Here is a 24,809-nt window from a genome sequence, read left to right as displayed (position 1 = left end):
CTATAGTTTGTTGGGAGTTTCCTGGTGGTCAAGTGGTTAGGATTTGGGGCTTTCACTCCTGTGACCTGGATTCAATCTCTGGTCTGAGAGTTGAAATCCCACAAGTCATGTAAGTGTAGCAAAAAAGAAAAAAAAAATCTATTGCTTATCAAGAACATGACTATTATCTAAGATAATATAGGTTAAGAAAACATGTGACTACTATATATAAAATAGATAACCAATAGAACCTACTGTATAGCACATGGAATTGTACTTAGTACTTTGTAATAACCTATGATGGAAAAGAATCTGAAAAAAAATATATATATATGTATGTATAATTGAATTATTTTGATGCACAGCTGAAATTAATACAACACTGTAAATCAACTATACTTAAATTAAAACAAAAAAAAATCAAGAAAGCAACCCCCTCTCAAAAGAAAGCATGTCAATACTAGAGTTATAAGGAGCTAATTAAATATTGTCCATCCCAGCCTAGGTCTCTCAGTAAGGAAAATGAGCAAGTAGGGACTTAATAAAGCACAGCGCTGACTGATAATAAAGCAAGAACTAGACATTGTCCACACCTATCTTACACCCTCTGGTAAAATCAAGACTACAGCTCTACTGCCTTATTCTTGGAACACAATATTTCTCCAAATCCACATAATAACAGGTATTACTTTCTACAGTCATACAAAGCACAAATAAATGCAAAAATGTAAAGCATTTAAAGTTTGATACATTAGTCACATGATTATTGAGTTGAATTTTGAGGGGTGAACAGCTCAGTGTTCAGTTGTAAGAAACAAAGAAGGTTCTTACCTTGGATGTTTTTTATCCAGGATGTCACCCAAGAATGTACTCAATATCTATGTTTATAAGAATGATGGGCTTCCCTAATAGCTCAATTGGTAAAGAATCCGCCTGCATGCAGGAGACCCCTGTTTGATTCCTGGGTCAGGAAGATCCGCTGGAGAGGGATAGGCTACCCACTCCAGTATTCTTGGGCTTCCCTTATGGCTCAGCGGGTAAAGAATCTTGAAATGCAGGAGACCTGGGTTTGATCCTTGGGTTGGGAAGATTCCAGGAGAAGGGATCCCATGGAGAAGGGAAAGGCTATCCGCTCCAGTATTCTGGCCTGGAGAATTCCATGGACTGAAGTCCACGGGGTTGCAAAGACCAGGACATGATTGAGTGACTTTCACTTTCACTTTCTTTCCCTTTCATTAGAAAGATAAGATGATTTTTATAAAGGGATGACTTCAGAGGTTCCTGTATTATTTTCACCACATACAAGAGAAGGTAATTATGGGTTTGACATTTTCACTTTTGACCTTCAAATACAAATACAAGTTTCTAGAAACTGAAAATTTAAGGCTTTCATACAGCATTAACTTGAAAAGAGTTATGATGGTTTCCTCAAGGGTCCTCTTGCCCATAAAAACCTCTTTGAAGGATAATTCTTCAGAGGACCACTCACCCATGTCTGTTGCTAAAGATGGTACTCAGAGTATTTTATTATGTCAGGGGAGCTGGAAACCCACAGTTTCAGGTTGACATGTTCCACTAACAGAAGTGTCATGTCTTATCTTTGGCACTACTTTGTTCTTCTTGCTAATATTAACCAAATGATAGTTGTATAAGCACAAGTAATTAGTCTACAAATGATAATAAGACAATGTTTTCTCCATTGTATTTTTAAGAGACATCAAAATATCTCTTTAATGAAGATGACTCTCAGTTGACTAGTAGGAATAAAATGCTTGCATAAATAGAATTATGTGCATTTTCAGAATATAATCACAGACATAGAGACATCACTGTATATATTCATGCATGCATATTAAGCCCCTTCAGTCTGTCCAACTCTTTGTGACCCTATGGACTGTAGCTCACAAGCTTCTCTGTCCATGGGATCCTCAGAGTCAACTGAAACAACTTAACTCACACACAAACCCACACAAGAGAAACCAATTAATATTCATAAAATTGCTCCAAATCAAGTTGTAGAATCAGATATTTAACTATCAAAGTTTAATACCATAGTACAAGAAAAGGTTTGAATAAATAATGCAGATCATTTCTCTACCAATTATGTCCTCCTCACCTCTACTGACTCCCATATGAGATGTTCTGAGTATGGGTCACAACTGTGTGACTCTGTTATCCTCCCCTTCTAATCTCTCTCCTTCTGTACACACAGCAGACAGGCTGGACTAGTACTATCTACCAGGAGCAGAGAAATCCCATGTGTACGGCGGCAAATGATGAAGCTGAAGTCAGAAGCAGAGATGAGATGCCTAAGAATAGCAGAGAAACAAAGCACTTTAGCTCCTGATTCCATTCTCCAGCCTTGGCTGAGGCCTGGTGGCATTTCCTATGTCTGAACCCTTTCAATAATCTTTTCTTTTGCTCAAGTCAGCTGAAGTGCTGTTGGTGGGGTCAGGGGTGGGGGTGGGGAACAGATATGTGTTTCCCTCTTGAAGCAAACAATTCCTCAGCAGCCTGAGAAATATTTGTCAAAGCAACCTACTCACACACAGGGCAAGGAGTTCTCAGTTTCACATTAGAAGATTCATGTTCAAATCTCCTAATTTCTGCTGGCTGACTGCAACCTTGAGAAAATTATTTAACCTCTCTGGGTCTCATTTTGTCACCTATAAATTGAATGAGCACCCAAATATTCAATGAGAGAAAATGCATGTGAAAATAACCAGCAGCTCAATAAATGTTATTTTAGAGAGTGCTCTGCAAATTTGCCATTTCCATACAGCAAATCTGCCAGTTATGACAATAAGCTTTGAGACAAGGGCTTGAGATGGTTTGAATTCTGACCCACAGCCTTGGGATACTTCAGGAATGCTGGGCCAATTAGCCAAGCCGTTGTTACATAATGCTTTCATAGTAAGAGTCAGGTGGTCTAGACATACTTTAGAAAACCTTCCAGCAGGGTGAACCACAGGGTAAGAGCTCTAGCAGGCTTTTGTTGCTGCTTTTCATATCCATGGGAAACATCTGAACTACCCTTTGATAAATGCTCAAATACCAATTCAGAAAACTGTACCCCTGATCAGTTAATTAACTTTTATTAATATGTGTTGTGAATACCCAATTTAATTCTTTACTAATAATAAGAACATTAAAAATATCACAAACCATTGTAATTAAATGGCTTAATATACATACAAAGGAATTTTTTTTATTATTTCAAGAAGCTCAAATTCTAGTAAGATGAAAATGAATTTCTGTTGGTTTTCTGGGGGGTTATTTCCATTATGTTTCTAACAAGAAATCGGTTACTTAATGTACCTGATAGAAATAAGGTAATAACCCCACTGTGCCTTGTTACCTGACATATAAAATTGATGGTTAATATTCACACCTATGAGCAGAATTGAAGGCAGAAGGAGAGGAGAGCGACAGAGGATGAGATAGTTGGATGGCAGCACTGATTCAAGGGATATGAACTTGGGCAGGGCAAACTCCAAGAGCTGATGAGGGACAGGGAGGCCTGGCATGCTACAGCCCACGAGTTAGCAAAGGGTCAGACAGGACTTGGCAACTGAACAACTACATGAGAAGAATTAGTGTGGGACAAGATTAGAAAACTACATAATAGGAGTGGAAGCAATACATACATTTTTAATCTCCTTCTATACTTTGGGGGCTTCACCTTGAAAAATTATGTTATTTTCAATTATTTATGTGAGATAAAATTTCTGAAAATTCCTTCACTTTTGAATTATTATGCATTCTTAGTGTCTTTGGGTTCTTGGAAAGTGCTTTATAGTTTTGTGTAATTGACAATAACAAGAGTTTAAGTCAGGACATTTATTAATTACACTTACACATTAGCCTGCCTCCTGAGAAATTTGTGTGGAGGTCAAGAAGCAACAGTTAGAACTAGACATGGAACATCAGACTGGTTCCAAATAGGAAAAGGAGTATGTCAAGGCTGTTATATTGTCACCCTGCTTATTTAACTTATATGCAGAGTACATCAGGAGAAATGCTGGGTTGGATGAAGCACAAGCTGGAATCAAGATCACTGGGAGAAATATCAATAACCTCAGGTATGCAGATGACAAGAGAGCCTCTTGATGAAAGTGAAAGAGGAGAGCGAAAAAGTTGACTTAAAGCTCAACATTCAGAAAACTAAGATCAGCATCCGATCCCATCACTTCATGGCAAATAGATGGGGGGAAAAATGGAAACAGTGAGATACATTATTTTGGGGGGCTCAAAAATCACTGCAGATGGTGACTGCCACCATGAAATTAAAAGATGTTTGCTCCGTAGAAGAAAAGCTGTGACCAACCTAGGCAGCATATTCAAAAGCAGAGACATTACTTTGCCAACAAAGATTCATCTAGTCAAAGCTATGGTTTTTCCAGTAGTCATGTATGGATGTGAGAGTTGGACTATAAAGAAAGTTGAGCACCAAAGAATTGAAATTTTTGAACTGTGGTGTTGGAGAAGACTCTTGAGAGTCCCTTGGACTGCAAGGAGATCCAACCAGTCCATCCTAAAGGAGATCAGTCCTGAATATTCATTGGAAGGACTGATGCTGAAGCTGAAACTCAAATATTTTGGCCACCTGAAGTGAAGAACTGACTCATTTGAAAAGACCCTGATGCTGGAAAAGATTGAAGGCAGGAGAAGGGAACAACAGAAGATGAAATGGTTGGATGGTATCACTGACTCTATGGACATGAGTTTGAGTAAGCTCCAGGAGTTGGTGATGGACAGGAAAGTCTGGCGTGCTGCAGTCCATGGGGTCACAAAGTGTTGGACATGATAGAGTGATTGAACTGAACTTAACTGAACACATTGCTGTTCAAATGAATGTTTTGTCAAAATTTAATTTTTCCATATGTGTAGATACTCAAATCTACATTTACCTCATGTTAATATTTTCATTTTTACCCAATCTAATCAACTAAGATTGAATGAGTGCATAAAAAAATGACCAAGGGGTTACAGGTTTATTAAGTGCCTACTAAGCCCCAAACCCTGCAGCATCCAAGTGCTGTCATTTACCTGGATGAAGAAGACACATATCCTACTGCCAGGAGACTCAAGGAAAGAGAAACAAGCATGTGAGCCAACAATTAAAACACAATTCTCTTTTAATAAAGGAATGTGAAAACTGTCATGGTGGCATGACAGTCAAGTGGTTTCACACTTGAGCTTGGATTCTGAAGATACAGGGTCCTAATACAACTCTCTCCCCCTCAGTAGCTGTAAAATGTGGAGCCTCATCTCATTTGCACATAGAAGAGTGACACCATCTTAAGACTGTTTTGAAAATTAAATAAGACAATGCGTGAAAGGTGTATTTGGGAACAGTGTGTCTGATGTAGAGTGAGTGCTCCCAATCTGTTACCATGACTACGTACTGGGCATTAGAGAGGTGTTTTGAATTCCAGGAAAGCAGTACAGAGGATCCCTAAGAGTTACCAGTGGAGGAGAGGAAAAAGAGCAAGTCATAAAACCTTCCTCAGTGCTGGCCTCTGAAGTTCTAAACTACAGGAGTATTTGCAAGTTCACATTGGTTCAATAATTTTATAAAATGTTAATATATACAACAAACTCATGGGCTGCTTGTTTAAACTATACATTCAGGCCTGACTCAAGGTACACTGATTCTTTAAATCTGCAGCTTAATCCCCTTTGGACAATAACCAATGAAGATGAGCTCGTAAGGCCATTCTAGCTTGATTTTGCTAGGCCATTCTGTCACTGAAGCTGAAGCTCCAACACTCTGGCCACCTGATGCAAAGAGCCAACTCACTGGGAAAGACACTGGTGCTGGGAATGATTAAAGGCAAAAGGAAAAGTGGGTGGCAGAGGATGAGATGGTTAGATAACATCACTGACTCAGTGGACATGAATCTGAGCAAACTCTGGGAAATAGTGGAGGAGAGAGGAGCCTAGCATGCTGCAGTTCATGGGGCTGCAAAGAGTCAGACATGACTTAGTGACTGAACAGCAACGACAAGCTTGATTTTTACTACAATTAACCCAGTTGCTGTATTTGACATGCAATTTATTTTCCCTCTTAATCTTCCAGAATCAGGACAAAGTAACATACATACACCAAAGGTTCTCATTACTGATTGCATTTAAATCAGACAAATTGATGGTCTCTCTCTAGAATACTCACAATACTTTAATGCCAATTATTGAAAAATGAATCAAAGATGAGAAAAGTCCACTTCCAAAACATATATCATACAAGTTTATTTGTCTAATGTGTGCTTTCCATTATAGACTGTAAATACCATAACAGATAACATGGGGACTCATTTGTATCAATAACTTTACTATCACAATGCCAGACACAGTTAATCAAGAATTATTTTCAGGAAAATGTAAAATGCTTCCATGCCAGGAAATGGGAGTGGTAGGAAAGATGGAAGGGATAGAATGGAGAAATAGTTAGGAACTAAAATGAGCAGATGTACTAATCTGTTGAGGGATTAAAGAAAAAATATTCTCAAAATTCAAGCCTAGACTGTTCAATGATGCCCCAGCCAAGAAAGCATGCATTCAGTCGAGGATTAACTTAGTTTTGGATATTATGCATTTAAGATATCTATGGGAGATAATGACTAATGAATAACCACAGATGTCTATGAATCTAAAATTATGTGTTGTGGTAAACAGAATAATGGTCCCATAGATACCCATAATTTAATTCTCAGAACCTGTGAATACTATCTTCATGTCAAAAGGGACTTTGCAGATGTGATTAAAACTTTAAAACTAAGAGCCTTCAGATGAGGAGAGGAGATTGGGTTGTCCAGGTGGGTCCAATATAATTCCATAAATCCTTTAAAGCAGAGAGTTTTTTCTAGTTACAGAGAATCAGAGAGATGGCAGCCGGAGAAGAACTTGCTGGCTTTGAAAATAGAGATGGGAAGCCATGATCCAGGGAACACAGGCAAATTCTAGAAGTTGGAAGAGACAAATAAATTGGTTCTTCTTTAAAGACTCCTGAAAGAAAAGCAGCCCTACCTACACCTCGATTTTATCCCAGTGAGACCTCTGTGGGAATTCTGACCTACGAAACTGAAGAATAAGAAATTCATGTTGTTTGAAACCACTAAGTTTGTGGTAATTTATTACAACAGCAATAGGAAACTATTACACATAAAGTCTGGGTTGAACATATACATCCTTCAGGTTTCTATATAAAAGATACAGTATAATTTCCTCTATTATTTAATGCCCCTCCCTCTTACTATCTGCAATCTTGAAGTAAGTGATGTAAATGTAATGCTGGGTATTTCTCTGTTGCCGGTCAGTTCTATCCTAACCATTCCTCTCTCCCTAGGAACTGGGACACATAAATTGTGTATCCCATAACTCCTTGCCAGTTGGTTTCTGGTTAGGTCTGCCAATGGAAAGAGCAAGCCTAATCAGAGAAGTATGAGAGTGGAAGTTGGCAAAAGGAAGGGAGCCGTGATTTTCTTCCTTGGCTCTGTCTCCTGAGACCTTAGCGCTTAGCACCCAAAGGTTCTAGCAGTGCTGGCAGCAGCCTCAGACAACTGCCAGCCTCTGCAGTGGGAGCACAATGGTGCCAGCAGCCCGCAGCTGTAGATACGAGTCACTCAGGCAGCAAACCCACCAGCACCAGTGGGGCTGTCAGCTCTTGGACGATTGCAGAGCAGTGGTGACATGGTGTCAGAAGCAGAACCACAACCAGAGAAAGGCTTGTACGGTTTAGGCACCACTTTCCCCTTTGTTTCTCCAGCCCTAGGAGCTGCAGTGATTGCCTGTAGTTACTAACCTCTTGGTAATAGCATCTTCCCTTTTCTCTCCCTTAGCCTTTTCAACACATCCATAAACAACTCCTTGCATTGTATTCCCTCTGTTTGAAAAGCTGAGAATGTTTTTTTTCCCCCCTAAGAGGAGAATATATGTGCATAAAAGCTTATACCTACACAAGGACTTTAATATTTGCTGATAAAGCAACATAGAATATAGATATAACATATACAACCTTTAGTTACCTAATATGTCTTCACTTCAAATAGTTTACTATTAAAGCAGGTTGTTCCTGGGGAGAGAAAATAATGGAAGGGAAAATCACATGATTGGTCCATCAGAATTTTCAAAGGAAGTGAAATAAAGATATTTAAACAGTAAGAGTGTGAATGCTTATCACCACACAGTTAGTAATTTTAGATTAAATATCTATCTCTATAGAAGAGGAAAATTACACATGGCAGCAAAATCATAAAAACAATTCATGTTTAACACAATTCACTTTGATGAAAACAAGAAAAATGGAAAAACAAACTTCAAATGTATCATTGTCTTGAATTAAAGCTGTATCAGGAAAGCAGGGCATACTGGGCATTTTCATGATAAAAGTTGTGAAAATACAAGGCTTCTACTTGCAACAGTTCTTTTAAACAGAAGGCTAACCAGCCTGCACTTGTCTTCAAGAAAACACAGCTACAGTAAAGAGCCATCTTAAAGGACCATTCAAAACAGCAACAGTTTCAACAAGTTGTTTGAGTGCGGAGTTCCCAGTCTGTGCTTAGAAGAGTTTAAGAGGTCAAGGAAACCTGTTTATAACATAACAAGCCAAGTGCTGTAGGAGTAACCATCAACTGCCTTTCACTGCACACTTACTATACACCCAACACTTTGCCAAGAACTTAGCATTCATTAGCTCATTCACATCTTTCAGAGGCCCCATAAGGTGACTATCATCACCAATGAACAAGCTGAGGCTCTTAGTGCTGAAGCAGCCATACAACAAGTTAGAACTAGAGTTGGAGGTCAAACCAGTTCAGTCCAACTCATCTATATGTTTAACTACTTCTCTATACTAAATACAGGAAGGGAAAATGTCTATGCTCTCACCTTAAAAGTCTAGTGGGTGAAGAGTACAGACATGGAAAAAACAAGGCAAAATAGGTATACAGACAACACCATAAAACCCTACACACATCATGGTTTTTATTTTAACATTTTAAATAGTTATAAAAACATGCAACCTTTGTCACCAAGCAACACTGGAAGAAACTCCTCTTTTAGCGACCACACATGTATTTCAGAGATGCAGAGGCACCTCATCTAAGGAAGTCAGTGATTATTACTTTGGGTCTTTAATGTTATTGTCTTGTTTCTAATACCATCTGATTGAATTTTCCTAAAAAAGACAAAATGAGTTTCTATAATTAATTCGAAACATTCTAAAAACCTTCTATTTTCCTTTGCTTTCTGGATAGAAAAATGCTATATATCCACAAAACAAGAAAATATTCATTTGGCCAGACCACCCCAGGTTACCCTAAAACAGCAAAGAGGAGTATTTTGGGTGAAGCTGAAATCACGATATCATTTTTCCATATAGATCTATAAAGTCAATCCTCAGTTCTTCTTCCCTTATAAGGCCTATTTTTAATGGACTTACACAAATGATTAATGATGATCCAACTCCCATACTTTTATTTTCTTATTTGTAAATCATTTCTGATTTTTGTTTGTCACAACATAAAAAGTCATGGTTCCTATCTCATTTGGTACAACCCACAAGAAGTAATTAGGAGTACCCATGTCAGGACCACAGAATGTTTAGTTCTGCACTAAGATTAAAAACCATATTTCCAACTGAGATGGTATCTTTATTTCCTTGTCACACGGCCTACAGGAGCTTATATGGTTGGCCCTTACCTGCCAGTCCTCCCTTATTTTGCACCCCTTAAGCCCCTTAGATGGGGCTTTCCTCATAGCTCAGTCAGTAAAGAATCTGCCTGCAATACAGGAGACCCGGGTTCAATTTCTGGGTTGGGAAGATCCTCTAGAGAAAGAAATGGAAACCCACTCCAGTATTCTTGCCTGGAGAATCCCATGAACAGAGGAGCCTGGCAGGCTACAGTCCATGGAGTCACAAGAATTGGACATGACAGCGACTAAACCACCACCAAGCCTCTTAGCTACCATGTCTATTGTGTTTACCTCACTCTCGTCAACACCCTGGACAGTGCCCGCACAGCATGTGGTAAGGGTCCCAAACGATATGTGAAAACAGGATCTGAACTTCATGGGTTTTGAGGTTGTTGTTGTTGCTCAGTTGCTCAGTCTTGTCTGATTCTATGCGACTTGATGGACTGCACCTGCTAGGCTCCCTTGATCTTCACTATCTCACAGAGTTTGCTCAAATTCACATCCACTGAGTCAGTGATGCCATTTAACCATCTCATCCTCTGTCACCCCTTTCTCCTTTTGCCTTCAATCTTTCCCTGAATCAGGGTCTTTTCCTATGAGTCAGCTCTTCACATCAGGTGACCAAAGTATTGGAACTTCAGCTTCAGCATCAGTCCTTCCAATGAATATCCAGGGCTGATTTCCTTTTAGGTTGACTGATTTGATTTTCTTGCAGTCCAAGGGCCTCTCAAGAGTCTTCTCTAGCACCACAGTTTGAAAGCATCAATTCTTTGGCGCTCAGCCTTCTGTTTGGAACTGGGCAACAGCAACGGTCACATCCATGCATGACTACTGGAAAAACCATAGCTTTGACTATACAGACCTTTGTGATGGAACCAGATGCCATGATCTTTTTCAATGTTGAGTTTTAAGCCAGCTTTTTCACTCTCCTCTCTCACCCTCATCAAGATATTTTTTAGTTCCTCTTTGGTTTCTGCCATTAGAGTGGTATCATCCGCCATATCTGAGGCTGCTGATATTTCTCCTGACCATCTTGATTCCGCCTTGTGATTCATCCAGCCTGGCATTTTGCATGATGTACTCTGCATATAAGTAAAATAAGCAGGGTGACGATATATAGCCGCCTTCTACATCTTTTCCAATTTTGAACCAGTCCGTTTTACCATGTCTGGTTCTAACTGTTGCTTCTTGACCTGCATACAGGTTTCTCAGGAGACAGGAAAAGTGGTTTGGTACTCCCATTTCTTTAAGAATTTTTCACAGTTTGTTGTGATCCACACAATTAAAAGCTAATTTAGCATAATCAATGAAGCAGAAGTAGGTGTGTTTCTGGAATTCCCTTGTTTTCTCCATGATCCAATGCATGCTGGCAATTTGATCTCTGGTTTCTCTGTCTTTTCTAAACTCAGCTTCTTTCTACATCTGGAAGTTTTCAGGTCATGTACTGTTGAAGCCTAGATTAAAGGATTTGGAGCATAACCTTACTAGCATGTGAAATAAGCACAATCATATGGTAGTTGAACATTCGTTGGCATTGCATTTCTTTGGGACTGAAATGAAAACTGACCTTTTCCAGCCCTATGGCTATAGCTCTGAAAACAGTTATAACTGCCTTGAGAATCTTTCTTTTGGAACCTGGGTTACAGGTGAGTTTATCTTCTATGCAGGATAGCAAAGAGCTCTTCCAGGACCTGTTAAGTCTTCTTACTTCTCTTGGGGCCTTCCTCTTAGTGGTCTACACTCTCAAGGGGCACCTAAAGACCTTTCAAAGCAGAGCTTTGAATTAAGACTCATCTTTACTGCTCCCTTCTTACGCTTTCATTTCCTCATTGGTCTTCATTTTCTTTTGGGCACCTAACTCTTGAGCTATTGGATTAAGAGAAGAATTTTTTCCAGCTCCTTCATTTACATCAAAGAGTATATCAGTAGCAGGATAAAGGATATTTCTTATATATATTTGCATCTGGTGGTTCCTTCAATGCAGAAGACCTGGGTTCAATCCCTGGGTTGGGTAGATCCCTGAAGAAAGAAATGGCAACCCACTCCATTCTCCTGGAGAATCCCATGGACAGATGAGCCTGGCAGGCTATAATCCATGGGGTCACAAAGAGTTGGACATGACTGAACACACACACACACACGCACATTCCCATTTGTGTAATGGGAATGTCTGGCATTAGCCACTGAAAACAGAAGGTTCTCCACAGAATAGAAACAGCATCTTCTCTAAGGAGGTGGCCAACCATGCCTTCTCCCAAGGGAAAGGGAAGCACTCAGATCCCCACACCCCCACACAAAGTCCTGTCTAGTGCTCTGATGCAGTCTCTCCTCTAGGAACTCTCTCTACCACATCCGCTTATCCCTTAGCCAGTTATACTTTCAACGCTGACCTAGTAGGCTACATCCCACAATGACATCAGCAGGATCACAGAAACACTGCCTTCAATTGCTGTCATTCCCTCGGTCTCACGTAAGCAGCCAAAGTTTCAAAAAACAACCAAAAAATGTACTAAGATCCAAAATAAAACAAAACAAAAAGAACAAAATGGTAAAATCTACAGATAAAAGTTTAGAACTGTCTAGGCAAAAATTACTTTTAAGCTCTGACCTAAGTGCTCAGTACCATGGGCCAACCGACCATCCTCTCTCTTCATACAATTCAGGTGTCTCCCTCACCTTCTTTCTTCTGCTTTAATGAATCTGTTCACTTACCAAAGCATGCAGATAGAATTACTTTCAAGTGTATTTGCTGCTTATTTGGTATATTTGGAAAATATACCTTCGTTTCTGATAGTGTGACTTATCTTTCAGTTTTGCTACATAGCCAATAAGGGTTGGACACATAGCAGACCCTCACAATACTTGTTAAACATGATTGGATGAATAAATGAATTAATGACACTGACTTCCCAATTAAAATGTTCTTCTGTCTCCAGTTCGAGAAACCTTAGGCTTCTCCCAGACCAGGCTCCTATATCCAGATTTCTGTCCCACACAATAGTTATTTCCCACTGACTCTAAAGTCTGCTCAGGGACTCAGTTTAGGAAAAAACTTGAGCTTCCTTGAGTTTATTCATGAAGGTGTCCCGGAAATCCCAAAGTCACCTTACTATTTTTTATAAAAACTTCAAACTTAGAGTGAATGTAATAGATAATCAATGTCTAGTGATGGAATTAACTGGCAAAGTGTCAAATAGTTAATTAAGTTACTCTGGATAAGATATATGCATTTTAATTATGTTTTGGAAACAGCAGATACTTGCCCCTCATGGTCCATCTAAGTGGTATTCAAATCATAAAGTTCCAGGGCTTATGCCTAGATGTATCTTCCCTCCCCAGCATCTCTGCCCAGAGGAAAAAGAGAAGGTTTTCACCATTCAAAGCTTCCCCCCACCTTTAGCCAAAGGTTCCATCTATTTTGGGCTTCCCAGGTGATTCTGCAGTAAAGAATCTGCCTGCAATGCAGGAGACACAGGAGATGCAGGTTCAATCCCTGGCTGGGAAAGATCCCCTGGAGGAGAGCATGACAACCCACTCCAGCCTTCTTGCCTGGAGAATTCCCTGGACAAAGGAGTCTGGCAGGCTACGGTCCATAGGGTCGCAAAGAGTTGGAAACAACTGAAGTGACTGAGTGTACATGCATGCATAAATCTATTTTGCCTGGCTCCAAAGATTTCCTTTGAACTAAGAATATATGAAAAAATAAAAACAACTACAGCATGAAAACCACTGATCAAACATTAGTGAGTTGTTTCCAAACAGGCTGGTAAGAAATTGTGAGGTTGTAGGTTCCTCCCATATTTCATCAAACACAGTGCTCATCATAATCAGAAACTGAATCTTAGAGCTAGCCTTATATTCACAACTTAATGAATAATTTAAAACTTGATGTACCCAAATCAGTGTCACACAAGTAGATCACAAGTTGTACTCCAGTTACTGTCTATTGGATCTAATTCTAGGATCTTCAGATTCAGTGATGCTTATCTAATTTTACATAATATTCCCTATGAATATGTTTATACCAATTATAATTTTGTTCCAGATATGCTTTCTCAGGGATTCCCAGGAGGCTCAGTGGTAAAAGTATCCCCCTGCTAATGCAGGAGACATGGGTTCGATCTCTAGGTCAGGAATATCCCCTGAAGGAGGAAATGACAACCCATTCCAGTATTCTTGCTTGGAAAATCCCATGGACAGAGGAGCCTGGTAAGCTACAGTCCATGAGGTTGCAAAGAGTCAAATGAGACTTAGTGATCGAGCGCACATGCATGCATGCTTTCTCACCTGTTCTATTTCTTGTAGAAAACTGATTTTCTCTATCATTTTCAGAGATGGAGTCTATCCCGATGATCACAGAGGATGTAACTGAATACAACTATTAAAAAGTTTACAGCAAAGTGACTTACTATTGGTAGGAACACATAAAGAAAATTTATTGCAGTTTATTACTTTTCCTTTATAACGCAATTTCACAAATCTTTCGTCTATAATGATAAGAAAACAAATCATCAGTGATCGCCACGAAAGGTTGCTCCAGCAATATCATGCAGAGCTCTTGAACTCACAGCATGTAGCATATGGATACTGGAAGATGAGCATTTTATTGAAACACATGATCAGTTCTTAAAACATATTTAAATTCATCTAATTTAGGATTGATTAATATGAGCATTGTTTGGGTTTTATCTATAATCTTCTTGGCAATAATCCTGTTTCCATAGCAACACAGGCTTGTATTTTATCCTTATGCATGTGTGTGAGATTATAACAACTTTTGTAATAAAGTTTACATATCATTTGCACATAAATTTAATTTTTTATGAGAAGTCCAAGATAGAGGTTTCTTTCCTTTAATCATTTACTAGCTTGCCACTAAATACATAATTCACATATCCTCAAATAATGAGAATTCAACAGAGCCATTCCTAACCAAAGATATTGAAATCTACAGGATGGTCAGATCTTTGAATTTCAACTTGTACTATTGAAGGAAAGATAATGAAATATTTCACAAATGTCACCCTGGATATGATCCCTGTGTTGTATTAGCATGAATCCATTCATTCTTACAGATCAGTATTCTTTTGTTCATTTCAAATAGTTAACAAGTTAGCTGTGTCAGTCAAAGTGAAGTAGGATAGTAAGCAGCTGACACATTGTCTAGTTACCTGTGCCTACCCAGAAAGAGGACTTTGCTGTCAGCTGAGCTGCAAGGATATGTATTTCTTACTATAACTCTTTCTAATATCATTTTTTAAAAAAATAAGGCAGTTTATGATCTGGGATTAGGACAATAGTCGCTTTTGGTTTCAGCGATGCTTGATAAGAGGCACACCTGGTGCTTCCAGGAAATTGTAATATATCCACATCTGGGGTATTAAAAGGCTATACATTTACAGTTTGTGATCATTTATATATTATGTTATTCTTTAATACAAAATGTAAAAAATATTTAGATACTGCTATGTCTAGAATAGGAATGTTGAAGATTTTATGAAATTATAATTGTTATTTTGACTCATCCCATTACTTTTTATTTAAAGCTAATGTTTTTCATCACCTAGAAAATTTGCAGGTATCTAAATCAAAGACTCAACAAACCAAGAAAAAATATGCTTTTAAAATGATCTGGTTTGTAGTCTTAAGTTTATTTTCTATTTAAAGGATGTATACAGTATGAAAGGGAACTATTTAAAAAATAGACATGATTTAGAAGTGTGGATGTTTTTCTAAATATATGATAATATTTTACTGAGTTTATTATCACCTTTCAAGAATATCAGCCATTAAAAAAAGAAACATCAGCATATTGTATTTCAAAACATCTATTAAACAGTGTAATAAAGTATTTTGAGTTGCACAAAATTCAATTAATAAATAAGAAAATAATGTAAGTAATATACATGAAGAAGGTTAGTTCTCACAAATTTTTCAGTCCTTTATTGAAAAATCACCAACTGTCTCTGAATAGTTGAAAGGATATAACACTGAACACAGGGTAGATCGATCCTCTTGTTTCCAAGGGGCACACTGAGGAAGAATACTGAGTAAATAGAGGCAGAGACATTGGGGGAGGGCAGAAGGAGACACAGTCTCACTAGAGGATCAGTCACTTTGGTAAGCAGAGAGGCACCCTACCACTGGCAGTGTTTGCCCATGTTAAGAGTAGCTGTATTCATTTCCTATGGCTATTCTGACAAATAACCACAAACTTACTGGCTTAAAAGATAACACCTTCATTATCTTATAGTCTATTAAGTCAGAAGTCTTACTAGGCTAAAATCAAGGTGTTAGCAGGGCTATGATTTTTTCTGGAGACTCTACAGGAGAATCTATTTACTTGCCTTTTCTTGCTTCAAGAAGTCATATGCATTCCTTGACTCGTGGCCTCTTCCTCTATCTTCAAAGCCAGCAGCATAACATCTCAAAGCTCTCTCTCTGACTCTGACACTTCTGCCTCCCTCTTATAAAGGTCCTTGTGATTCTACTGAGTTCACCTGCATAATCCAGGAAAATTTTCTCAACATCCTTAATTTAGTCACATCTGTACAGTCTTTTTTGCTATGTTAAGTTAAAGCCAAAGGTTTTAAGGATTATAATGTGGGCATCTTTGAGAAGTCATTATTCTATCATAATGATATATTAAAATGTATATAGTGGGAGGCTAAACCAGATTGTTAAAATTCCTTCCAATTTTTATATCCTCTAAATAAGACAAATAAGTCAAATATTTGTTAACAACTGTAAAAAAAGAAAAAAGAAAAAAAAAACAAAAACTGACCATACAAAAGGCCTGATTCTCTCCACTCCAGAGAGTATTACTATCTTTCTGTATGTCTAGTTGAAATGGCTGGATATTTTAATTAAAACTCATTATTTAGAAAAAAGTCCAAGATTCTTTTGAGGATAGTGACCACATCCTGACTTATCCAAGACAAAAAAAAGTATCAGTACTAGCAAAACCTTATTGGAAACTGTGTGATTGATAAGTTTAAACCATTGGAGAGGGCAGGCAATTATGCAACAACCACTTTGCAGCTGCTCCAGGATGATGCTTTCTCAAAGGCTACAGTGGCCAGTGACAAGGAAATGATTGTCTCTTTTTCAAAAGAAAGAAAATGCGAACAAGATAGAGAGAAATGGTGTGAAAACAACTATCTTTCCTTCTTACTACACACTTCTAAATGGGAAGGGAACGGTCAAGTTCCTAACGTAATTCATTTCACAGAGGCTATTAAATATGTGCCAATGAAAAATATGGCTCAACTAACTCAGGTATGAATTTCATCCATTTATATACAGCCATTCTTCAGCCTCTTGTGGCCTTTAACAAAAGATGTTCTGGAACAGTTACATGGAATAAAGTACTTTGCAATTTGGAATAATAGGAAGTATTATACTTGAGGCAATTGACCAAAGCATCTTGGTAGAATTTGAAGTGAGAAGCATCACCACGAAAAGAGTGACCACAAAATCCAAGTAGAACAGTTTGCATTCTAACAGATTCTAACTAACTTGAGGAAAAACAATTCTCTAAGAAAATATTTTCTTCTTGGAGCTACCAAAAGGACCAAGGAGAATATATATAACAATTAAATTTCTATTGAAATTCTTTTGCTTCCTATTGAAACCAATAATAAACCAGAAGCTATGCCCAGCTCTGAGAATATAAAGAAAATGACAAACATGACTTCAAGGATCTCACAACTCATGGAGAAATGGAGACAAATAAACACAGTGATTATGAGCAATGATGTGACTGTGGCCTGAAACAGAAGCACCAATCCATGAGATAAGGGACTTCGTGTAGATTCACATGAGAACACAACTCTTTCCATTTGAAAGAATAATTTAAACATATCCCAAGAAATGAGAGCAAAAAAAAAGAGGATTTGTAACAAACAGAATAGCATGTGCAATGACAAAAAGGTCCATAAACACATGTCACAGTAAAGAATTTTGAGTAGTTCAGTATGACTGGACCATAGGATTAGGCAGAAGAAGAGAGTTAAAGCTGAAGATGTCCAAAGGGGCTAGATCATGAAAACTCTTAGATACCACCCAAGGACTATGAACATGTTCAGATAATGTGAATGTAAGTAATATGGACACCTCTTGTCTCTTCATATTCAGATGAAGCAAATCAACAAGAAGGGTCAGATTTCAATGGAGCCTCCTCCATTCTCTCCATCATTCAATAAGGGGCTCAATAGTTACTTTCTCTTTACAAATGGTATTTATATCATTCACAAAGAGGAAATGCCTATCACCTTTGCTTGCCAGGGAACACATTACAGAATAAAATTATTCATAGCAAAATGGGGATCTGAAAAGGATATCATATGTAGGGAGAAACTGACAGTATTTTTCTGCTATTGAGGAGATAACATGAGACAAATGAACTTCTGCGTAACTGTGGGAAAGGCTTCCCAAATAGCTCAGTGGTAAAAAATCTGCCTGCCAATGCAGGAGATGCAGAAGACTTGGGTTCGATCCCTGGGTCAGGAATATCCTCTGGAGAAAGGAATGGCAACCCACTCCAGTATTCCTTGGAGAAAGCAATGGCAACCCACTCCAGTACTCTTGCCTGCAAAATCCCATGGACGGAGGAGCCTGGTAGGCTGCAGTCCATGAGGTCACTAAGAGTCGGACATGACTGAGCAACTTCACTTTCACTTTTCACTTTGATGCATTGGAGAAGGAAATGGCAACCCACTCCAGTGTTCTTGCCTGGAGAATCCCAGGGACAGGGGAGCCTCGTGGGCTGCCGTCTATGGGGTCGCACAGAGTCGAACATGACTGAAGTGACTTAGCAGCAGCAGCAGCAGCCAGTATTCCTTCCTGGAGAATCTCTTGGACAGAGGAGCCTGGCAAGCTATAGTCCATGGGGTCACAAAGAGTCGGACACGACTGAGTAACTGACACAGCATGGCACATAACGGTGGGGAAAGGGCAGGGGAATAGCAATGGTATGTGGGTTCTGAAAGAAGATATGGGGGAAGCTCTAAATATTCAGCTAGAGATGAAAATTATTAATATGTGTGATTGATGAACAGAGAAGGAACATGCATGCTCAGGTTGGGGAGCAGACAGAATGGGATGGTTCTTAAAATTTGCAGAGACCTATGCCTCTGAAGTTAGAAGTATATGCCAACATTTAGTCATGAACCAAAAAAGAGGTTGAAGAAACTAGTAATCATGCTAATGAAAGGAATAAGGATCAATGGCAAGAAGAATAACAGGGAGGTAAAAGACTGTTAAGAAAAAAAAGCTAATTGGCAGTACTCCTTTCAAAATAAACTATATTCTGCTTCTTACACCCACACAAAAGTGAAATCAAACTTGCCAAAAGGAGTTTGCCAATTGTCAAAGCAAAAAATTGGCAGCTCTAATTATACTTGCTACAAATGAATAAAATGAATACTCTCCATGAATCGCATTCAAAGCTGTCTAGTCTAAAATCCTGAGTAGCATCCTGATAGTTGGATAGTCTATATTTTATTATTTATTTATAGCCTGACTTGCTTTCACAACAGACTTAAGTCATCTAAAAGAAACTTTATATGTTAAAACAATAAATGTAAAAGAATGAGAGTTACAGAAAATAAACTAAAAATAAAAGCTAGACCAGGAATAGGAGGTAAGTAGGAGTGAGAATCTCATGCTGCTTTGAAGGTCACCATCAATCCCCATCACTCTGGGAAGCCAGAGATTGGTCTCTAGGTTTCCTAACAGTCCAAGAAGAAAGGGAATATAGATCACGATACAGCTCTCTCTATCTCTCAAGGAAAATTACATTATCAGTTTTTTAGAATGTAATGTTTACATTTTAGGTATCAAATTTAAATGAAAGAAGTGTTCACTTTTAATTCAATGTATGCTATTAGGGATCCATCTCAGGAAAAGTAAGATCATTAGTGATTACTTTTAAAAGTCCTTTCCATTTTAAATAGTATATAATATTCCCTTGCATTCTTGTGTTCAATAAGCTAACAATGTCTTAGTTACAAATGAGAATGCTGTCTACCTATTATGTAATTCACCTTTCCACAGCTTCTTTTCATATCCAATAAGCATTTCCAATGCAAGAAAGACTCTGCAACTTGGTGATTGATATATTCCTATTATCATCAGAACTCTGCATTTTATGAGAGCATATCAAATATTTAATATCTCTCTCTAGACCTTATCCACTAAGTAAGCCTAATCTATCTACAAGACTGCTGCTTGTCATTTTATAAGAATTACCTGGAAAACTCTGTTAAAACCAGAAGATATTTTCAAGAAAAGTAGCATTTTTATCTCAATTTTGATTCAAATTATTTTCTACACAATATGTATGTGTACCCTAAAGAATTATTCTAGCATTGTGTAGTTTAACAAACCAAATTCATACTGAAACGCACTTCATAAAGTTATTCAAAATACATATTACTCTTCTCAATCTTTGCTCTCAGTACAGCTTTAATCCTATTGACATCTCAAGCCCTATTAATATTTAACACATGAAAACTATGTCTCTAAGTGAAATCTTACACAACAAAGATATCACAGTTATGACTAAGTTTTTTTTTTTAACAAAAGTACAAATGATTAAGTTCTATGTTAAATAACATCCCCATTTAGCCACATGATGAAAATATGTTTTATTCTGTTTCCAAAATATGGGGAACAAACCTAGAATAGAGTTTATATTAATTGTTCATCTAAAAGAAACAAATCAAGAAATTGACCCATTAAATTATAACTGTGAAATAAATGCAGTATGAGCTAATAAAGCCACAAGTTGTAGCACTCAAATACTCATTGGGTTCTTCTTATCGTGGAAACTTCCTGAAGTTACAGAAATATAAACTAAGTCCTAGAAAGTGGAGAGTTATTCTGGAAAGCACAAATGCCAACTACAAGTTTCTATAATCATTTAGTTGGGGAAGAGAAGAAATGGGTTGAAAAGGCTATGAAAGGAAAGGAGATTGCTTAATACAATATTTGACATAGCAAAGAAAACATGCTCTGTAAGAATTGTAACTGCGTCTTCCTTAAGGAAAACATCTGAAAGTTTCAATATGAAAGGCAGTATATGTATTCATGAATTCAAGACGAGGCAGGTGACTTCTCTATTGGAGAACATATCTTCATAATTATTCTTGGCACATGAAAAGTGCAACAATTTGAGAACATTTTTGGATATGTTTAACCATGTACTTATTAAACATAATGGAAATACATACAATTATTATAGTCATTAAAAAAAAGAGCAAGGTCGTAATTGCACTCATTCCCTCATAAGGGGTTCTCTGAATAAATGCATGCTCAAGGTAATTAATCTGTACTAGAACTTCATTCATTTACATATATGCATTGATAATTTTTAAAAGAGAACTTTATAGAAATTTTTAGTCCATTTAAAATGCTCATTCGTTTATATATCACCTCTTTCAATTAGGTAATGCAGTCAGTCATACAACTTAGAATAAGATCACTAAACAAAACAAGGTAAGAATTAAATTAAACAATATCATCATCCAAGGATCCTGATATGTTGCCGAGATGAAAATCCCAAGAATTTTCTTCATATCAAATGTTTCAGGGGAAGACAACAGATATTCCCAGAAACAGATATTCCTGGGTGTCTATAGAGTTCCCAGGAATAAGTAATTTTGAAGAAGTATCACGTTATCTAAGCTTCCAAAGAATGGTAATAAGCTGACCATGTACCACAGATAAAACTATGATTATTGTTAACATTTAATCACTAGATAAACTGAATGACAGTCTTACTATTGTTCACACACAGATGAAATAAACTGTAATAAACCATACACAACTCTTAAATGTGATATCATATTTTACATTACTTAAGATAGCTAAGAATATATTCAAATATTTTTGACACTACATAGAGGATATTACTTGTTTATTTGAATTCAAACATGGTGGTAGAAGAACTTTTAGGTTCCTGAGTTGTAAGAAAGTTGAACTTTTAACAGCTCTGACAGTAAAGGTTATAACTTAATATATAGGTAGCTTCTTGTACTTGAGCACTGGTAACAAGTGTGTATCCGTACGCATGTGTGCTAAGCTGCTTCAGTCATGTCCGACTCTGTGGGACCCTATGGACTGTAGCCCTCCAGGCTCCTCTGTCCATGGGGATTCTCCAGGCAAGAATACTGGAGTGGGTTGCCATGCCCTCCTCCAGGGGATCATACTAACATGGGGATAAAACTGTGTCTCTTATGTCTCCTACATTGGCAGGCAGGTTCTTTACAACTAGCGCCAACTGTGAAGCCCATGTATCTATATATTTATGCATAAATATATGCAGGCATGTGCGGGCATGTGTGTGTGTGTGTGTGTGTGTGTGTGTGTGTGTGTGTGTGTGCATCTGTGATTTTTAAAGTCATCATTCAATCTTATTATATATTTGGAATATGGTGGGAGATAAATATACTAAAATGTGGGAGTTAGAATATTTTCTAAAGTTGGAGACTTTTACCAATACGCACTATGTGATGCTCTGTCATTTTTTTCCCTAATCTATTCCTCTATTTAAAGTAACATAAACTCTCTCAAATCAATTATTCACATCTTAATTAGGATAAAAAGCAAGAAGCTATTTCTTCATGCCAAGTCACCAAAAAGAACAGAGATGCAACAGATAAGACATTTTCATGTTTTCACTTTGATGATAGGAACTGAATTTCACTCTAGGATTTTTAGTTTACTGATCTGTGAAAAGTGTTTAGGAGTAAAATGCTTTATTTATTTCTCAAGTATCCCATTAAGTATTTATTACAAGAGTTCCATGTAATGATTCAATGTTTTCTAAATGAAATCCTTTGAAATGAAAATGTATATAAATATAAGCATCCCCTTTTTACTGTCAGTTTAATATATCAAGTGTTCAGATTCTACAGACATATCATTTTAACATGACAAATTATATAACTACTTTACATTTATAACTGAAGAATTATATCTATAAGACATTGAAATGTTAAATTCATACTACCCAGGCAAATTTATATCAGAACTATCAAAGAAAGAAACTCTTATTACATCAAAAAGGAATTGTGGCTATTCTCCATTCTAAACAAAGTTACAAAATAATCTTACTCAATGATTCTGTTATGTGCTAGTTTCAAACAGTTCTACTAAAACAGAAAAACATGGATTAAAATAGGAAAGACAGATTAAGAAAATAAGAACCAATATTTAAATTATTGTAAAACTAAGTGAAAATGAGTTAAATACCCCAATCCATAGTCCCAGATAAACTGAGTTTTAGTGAGTAGAAATAACTAAATTATTGACACAGAGGTCAATTTGAGACCATTCTGGGCATTAAATTTGAAAAACATACCTTCAGAGCAGCTATGTTTTAATAAAAAATAAATGATTGTATACCATAGAGAGTTTGCTGATGATAAGTACTTATAAATACTCAATACGTATGCTGATGAAAAAAATCAATAAACTTCTGCTAACCGGAAAGTAACTGAAAGTAAAAAAAAGATGTGTAATCTGTTTTCACCTTTATGCTTCACAACTCATTAATGAAGAAGGCATATATAAACTCATCTGGACCAGGAAACTGTTACTTAAGTTCTCAAGAGTTTAGGGTCCAGAAGATAGTGACCTATTTCAATTTAAGGAGAAAGACTAAATGTTATGCAAGGTGAAGGAAATTCTGACTTATCTCAACAACCTGCCACTGACAGAGAATGAATAAACAGCAGTTTTCACGTATGCTCATCTCATGTGAGAAACTTTTCAAACCTTGAAATAATCATTCAAATCCCATAGTAAAATGCAAAAGAAGACAAAATATAGCAGGTTTAGGAAATACACAGAATAATTCAGATATTTTTAAATGATGCAAATATAATTTAAGTATAGTCAAACGTGTAAACTGTAAACATTGGAGAGAACTGTCCAGTGAGTCAAAATATGACACCTAGGTAAAAGTAAACAAATCAGTATTTTCGTGAAAACCAGCTCAATAATAAATAATAATAGCATCACGTAGGTGTGAGCTCTGGTCAGCAGGAGAGCCATGTGATTATGGGCTATTTTCTTACATCCACATTCATATGTCTGGTCCCTATGGGGTCATTCAGGCTCCTAGGAAATGAATGAGCAAAGTGGAATGGGGGTGTGGGGAGAGGAAGGACTCTTTTTGACCATATAACAGAAATTTTCTTTGCAAGTCCTTCAGATTTTGGAAGATTAACACTTCCATATTCTAACCAACTTAAATAGAACTAAACAATATAAGAACTATGAAGTAATTCTCCCTTTATTCCTTGAGTGATTAAGGGACATACACCTAACGCACCATCCAGTTCAGATTTCTACAATCAGAGAGTTTGGGAAGACAGCCACAGAGCTTATCAAAGGATGGAAAAAAAATAATACCTGTGAGGCAGATGGAACATTCTAGGTTTTCTAGATGAAATGAAATTAAAGTTTGAAGGATTTAAGTCTGCTCTATGGAAGATTCTGACACCATAGGTTGTTAAATAATAAGGTGGTTTGCTGAGACTGCAGAAACTCTAGTCCTGAGAATCTTTAAAAACAGGAAGGATTCAGACCAACTGCTCAGAAACACTGAATATGGACTTTATTCAACTAAAGCTCTCCAAGACCCTTTTAACTCTATGAATTTAATTGTAAATGCCAGTATGAACAGTGTATTTCATCTTACACTTTTGACTCAGTGCTAAATAGTTGCAGGGGGATTGCAATGACCTACTTTTTACAGTGCATGAAAGAAAATAGTTTGTCACAATCAGGAGTCCTAGTGGTATCTCTGGTACCTGCACTTTCTGATTTCAGATTTCTCATGCAAATCACACACTGTCTTTAATCACAGGTTTTTATAATATATTGCAGTTTTGAATAATTCATGCTAATGAAGAATTAAAAACCAATGGAAAGTACCAAAAAATAAAAATAAAAATCAGACAACTTCAGTTTTCCCTCTTTATATTATACATGAAGGTACTGGTTTTTCACATTAAACTGGAAAAAAATGTTCTTCAAGTTTAGACCCTTAGTCACTTACTAATAATTCAACACTTTAAAAAGTAAATCATGACTTTTTTGAAAAACATTTGAATCCTTAAAAA

General features: G+C 37.2%; 1 protein-coding gene across 1 annotated transcript in view; it reads right to left on the bottom strand.

The window, feature by feature from the left end:
- Window positions 1–24,809, bottom strand: part of ZNF804B (zinc finger protein 804B) — a 513,851-nt gene that overhangs the window by 487,689 nt on the left and 1,353 nt on the right. The gene's annotated exons all lie outside the window — the stretch shown is intronic.

This window comes from Cervus canadensis, chromosome 3 (assembly GCF_019320065.1).
Source record: "Cervus canadensis isolate Bull #8, Minnesota chromosome 3, ASM1932006v1, whole genome shotgun sequence".
NCBI classification, from domain to species: domain Eukaryota; kingdom Metazoa; phylum Chordata; class Mammalia; order Artiodactyla; family Cervidae; genus Cervus; species Cervus canadensis.
This window is presented reverse-complemented; position numbering and strand designations above follow the sequence as displayed.